This window comes from Vitis riparia, chromosome 3 (assembly GCF_004353265.1).
Source record: "Vitis riparia cultivar Riparia Gloire de Montpellier isolate 1030 chromosome 3, EGFV_Vit.rip_1.0, whole genome shotgun sequence".
In the NCBI taxonomy this organism is placed as follows: Eukaryota; Viridiplantae; Streptophyta; class Magnoliopsida; order Vitales; family Vitaceae; genus Vitis; species Vitis riparia.
In genome coordinates this window covers 17,411,769-17,417,021 of record NC_048433.1, presented here as the reverse complement: position 1 = coordinate 17,417,021, position 5,253 = coordinate 17,411,769, and the positions used below count along the sequence as shown (strand labels likewise).

Sequence of the window (5,253 nt, the reverse complement as noted above, 5' to 3'; positions counted from 1 at the left end):
GTGTCATTCTCATGATAGTTACCACCAAAAATTGTGCTACCCATTGTGTGCTACAATTCCTACCATTGTCTTCACTTGAGGTTGGAACTTTTCTTGGAATGGAAATTTAAAGGATGCTTTTGAGGTATTTCAAGTTCTTAAGGGCCATTAACTTTTTGGACTTAAAATTACTTCCATTTAGACTGTAGGGCTGGGATTGGAAAGAAAAGGAAAATATGGGTCCTATAATGGAAAAAAAAAAGTCTTAAGATTGCAGTGAGAGAGTAACTTAGACAAGACTACTTGAAATAGACAAGATTATCTAAAAATATTATACTTGAGAACTATGCTTAGGTGTTTTTAGTTGGATGGTTTAAGAGTGTGCAATAGTTATGAAATATGAGACTTCATTAGATCCCCTATCACTAGATAGGAAAGTAATTTACAATTGTAAAAAAAACCAATTTGATTTAAATCCTCATGGGTTTTCTTAATCTCCCCTCATTAAATATTTTTAACCACTTATCAAAGAGAAAAATCTGAACCTCTTTGGGAACTAATTCCCTTCATATTTCTCCATCTCCTTTGCCACATTCTGACACTCTCCCTAAGGAAACAATATACGACTCACAGGGTTATATAATTGCTATAGGCACTCTACACTTGCCACATTGGGACAATTTCCCTAAGGGAACAATACTTGACTCATAGGGTTCTATTCAAAATCATTAATTTTTCAATGTTGATGCATTGAATAAATATCTAGATATTTATTATATTCTTTTTCCAAAGGCAAAAGAATTATTTCACATTATTATTATAAAAAAATAAAAAAAACCATAGATCATATACAAGTTGACAACTATGATAATAAGATGAAGCCTCATCTTACACAACATTAAAATTGTAGGATAATATTACCTCATCAATTTTGTAAATCCTCGAGAGTCTTTATATGTTATAAATATGGAAGACTTAGTCCCACATCGACTATATCTAGATCATGACCCTCCCCAAGTACCTATAAATAGGAGAGACCCTCACTTAATCAAAGCATCTCAAATGTAGAAGTAGTTTGTGTTGCAATGAATCCCAATGTGAGTACACTTATTTTCTTTGAAGTTATTTCCTTCTTAGATCTTTATTTGCTTCAATTTTGGAAGGCTTAGAGATCGAAGGTGGGAAATGGAATTTTGTTGTAGCATTATTAAGATTTAAGGTATAATTGACTTCTACTATTTTTTATTATAGACTTCATCTTTTTATAAGAAATGTTAATACCAACGATTTAGAAACCTAGGGTTTGATGGTAAGTTTAAGACAACATGATTCTATACTTGAAGTATCTTGAATGGTTATTTTTTTATTGATTGGAAACTTCCACATTACTATTGGATCATTTATTATTAAATTTGTTTTGTACTCTTACAAGTTCTAGTACTTGGTTAAATAAGGACATATTGGTTTTAAATAATGTAATGTTATTGGCCTTTCTCAATAATTGAAATAACAATCACGCTGCTAAGAATCACCCTATATTGATTTAAATTGGCTACTAGGCATTCAATGATGTGGCTTCCTTATAGCCATTTATATCCTCAAGATTGAGTATTAAGTTCCTCAAGATGGAATTATTATGTAGTAGAAGCTTGCTTCCAACTAAGAAGATCTAGCATTTGGCTAGATCTTTATCATGGATGCATGATTAGTCATCTCCATAATCTCATCTCACAACCTAGTAAGGAAATCTTTGGCAAGCAAAGCTAAGTTTCCATTATCAACCTCTAGGTTCGAAGGGCTTTGGATCTATAAAATAGCTCCTTATCCTCTTGATAGGGTTGTTCCATTTAGCCCGTGAAATAATTTGAAATTAGTGCCCATGCAAATTAAACTGGACAAGAAATTGATTTCTCTCTTCTATTGTGAAATTAGAATCACGTATGCCATCTAGACATTGTTAGCAACCCATATTTATAAAAAGGACACAAAATTGTAGTGAACCTACCAAAAACTAACATTCTTAACTCTAACTTCATTAAAAAAAAAAAGTTATATATATTAAACACACATGCACACATGTCAATGAGGCTATTGACCTTTCACAAATTTATATCCCAAAAATTAGGAAAAGGAAAGAAGAATAAGGAAACGATTTCACAACTACGACAACTTATCTTAGTTAGATGAGCATATCTCTACTTGCAGTCTTAGGTTTCTCAATGCATATTCCTTATTGATACATGACACTATCAAAAAGCTCCTCATGTTCTTCTTTTAGTGAGTCTATCCATTCAAAGATGTGATTGGGAAAGAGACCTAAATTAAAGATTTAAATAAGACTTATTTCTTCTTTTAGTGAGTCTATCCAGTCAAATTTCCTTATCAATTTGTGCAATTCACAAACTTACTTGAATATATATAGCATAGTGCTTCACAAACTTTGATGTTTCATGCTATGCTTTAGTTTCAATACATTTAAGAACTTTAAGTCTAGGCTTCTTTTGAGAACCATTTTCTTTTCACTTTATTTGGACCAAAGATGGATTTTTACTATATTAATTATGACATTCTACACACAACATCTTAGAACCATCACTATAGAATTCATTTTAAACTTCAAAGTTAGTCAAACATTTTATGTGTTCCCATCTTTAAAATCCCTAAAATTTCTTAACACCCTTGAACTCCTTTTCATGTATATATGCAGATCTTTTCCCAAGAACTACTTGAATGGCACCATGTAAAGGTATGTTTATATTATTTGTTAAATTTTATTTGCTTGATGAGAAAGTGAAGGAAATTAGAATAAAACTTTGGATATTATGTTAAATACCCTTGTGTTTTGGCTATTTTCTTTGGAATTAGAGATGTTTTTTTTTTTTTTTTCTCTTTTTCCTTTTCCACTAAAGTGGCTTCTTGAGAGTGTTCATTTTCTAATAGTTTGTTTATGAGTTTTTTCACAAAATAAAGAAAAAACACATAAAAATAGGCTTCAAAAATACTAACAACTCTTTTAAAGTATTTAGGGCTATTTTAGGAAAGCTTTAGCAGCCTCAAAAATGGAAAGATTTATTTAAATGCATGGAATTAAAATAAAAAAATAGAGTAAGAACATTTCATTGGCTATATTTAAATGAATTATTTGAAATGTATGGCTTTTTCTTTCTAGTTTTTCTTGATAGAGTAAAATATGTATTTGAAGAGAACTTTGCCTTGTTGGTGCTAAATAGAAGGTATGTAAATGCAATTACCTTCAACATTAAGTAGGTTAATATGTTGTTTTAAACATATGATAATCTCTTTGTAATTTCACGAAGCAACATCAAATCTTAGCATAATTTTTTATAATCTAATAAAAAGCTAGCTTTTATCATACTAATAGAGTATCTCTACATTATAGATATTTTAACTAACTAGATGTTGGTGAAATAAGAATTTTAAACTTGGTTTATAATATCTCTTTCTTTATTTTAGTGTTCATTTTATTTCTTTCAATAGTTTTAGTGACATATTCCTCTTTTTTATTTAAAATTTTTCTTCGACATATTATTTTTATTAATTTAAATATTTTCTTTGTTAACCTAATCAATATCATTATTGTTCTGAATGAAATAAAAATATATACTTGGTAATATTTTCAGGTTCACTTAACTTCATGAAGTTCAATAGCATGAGGGGAGTCGGAAATAGGTATATATTTTACACTTTTCATTTAGCTAAAATTATTCGGTAGATCTTTTAAAGTTTGATTTTAAAATTCTTGGAACATGGAAAGGTAAACCATTTTTACAAAGCTTTTTAATGGCTTCCTTCGGTGCATATTTCTAGTTTCAAATGGTATCGTAATTCCTTTAATTAGATTTTGTTTTTCGATGGAGGATTTTTATACACCATATATATTCTTAATGATGCGAGCAACCAACACATATATCTAAATATTCAACATTTTTGTATAAATGGCTAATATCTAAAAAATTTGAAAAAGATGAACTCTTTTCTAGCAAAACTTGTTTTGTTTTTTCTTATATCACCATTGACATTGGCAGCCATAACAAAAGATGCATTGTGGCCTTAGAAGAACTCATAGCAATGGGTCCTCGTTTGCTTCTTCCTTGGACTTGTAAGCAAAGAAAGCGAAACCCTCCCATCTTGCCCAGTGCTTATGAAACCGTGGATGACCCTTCTCCATTTCCTCTTGCATACACCGAGAAATGCCCTAAGAGGCGCTCCGATGATGTCGCTCAAGAAATTCTGGTTATGTAAATCTTCCACATTGAAAAATTTCCTGGCACCCCACTCCTGTGTAAATTTCATTTATTTACTATGGCATGCTGGAGAGGCCCCAAATGTAGACAGTAAGGAGGAAGCAGGAAAATAAATAGAGAGGACAGGAGAACAGATCGAATGGCAAAGAGAGGAAGATTGAGTTCATGGATGGTACCAACTGTCACGAAAGAAGAAGACCCAGCAACTAATTTTATCAATGACAACAATCCTAAGATCATGTTTTTTAATGATGATTTACAATGAGAAAAACAAGGATTCACAACTCTTGACACTGACGTAATAATTAATTTGGTCTAACCATTCTCTAAAGCTCTTCTTTTCAGCTTCTAGTCTATGTATGAATATACATATCTAACACGTCCTCATGCTTGAAAATTATAACTTTATATTGTCACTTTTTTCTTCCCCTAGCTAACTCTAGGAGGTATGGTATAAATTAACTATGGCAGGAACTGAAGCTTGGAGAAAAAGAAAAAGCTGGTGAGAACCAAAAGTGACTTATAAGTACCCTCATATTTTGGGTCACGTGTGGAGCAAATAAGTTAGTTATTAATACAAATAAATGATTTTATTTCTATGTAATATTTTTGAGAGGTAATGAATATGATTTTCAATGGAGAGGTGAAGTGTTAAAGATGATAAAGTCTATTTGAACAAATGAAAAGGCATAAATTACTTACAAACAAGTAACGGATAATGTGTTAAAAAAAATGGTTAATTAACTGAGATAAACTGTTTTTTTCTTTTTTGCAAGTTCTCCCTTCCTGATCCAATCCAAGTGATATGATTGAAAAGAAAATATTTAAGTTATATATATATCACTAAGAAAACTTAGAACCAACATTAAACACCATCAATTTCATATATCTAAATTATTTTATTTTTTAAAAAAAAAAACCCTCTTGTTTTTAATTTGATGTTCATTTACACTCATGGTTAATGATATTTCTTATCGACCATATCTGGTTGATAAGAATATAAGAGAAA

General features: G+C 30.4%; 1 long non-coding RNA gene across 1 annotated transcript; it reads left to right on the top strand.

The window, feature by feature from the left end:
• The first annotated feature begins 1,052 nt into the window (after nucleotides 1-1,052).
• On the top strand, nucleotides 1,053-4,461 carry LOC117909759. Its single transcript, XR_004650441.1, has 4 exons — nucleotides 1,053-1,076; nucleotides 2,687-2,725; nucleotides 3,621-3,669; nucleotides 4,026-4,461. It is a non-coding gene; the product is annotated as an uncharacterized LOC117909759 (long non-coding RNA).
• The last annotated feature ends 792 nt before the right edge of the window (nucleotides 4,462-5,253 follow it).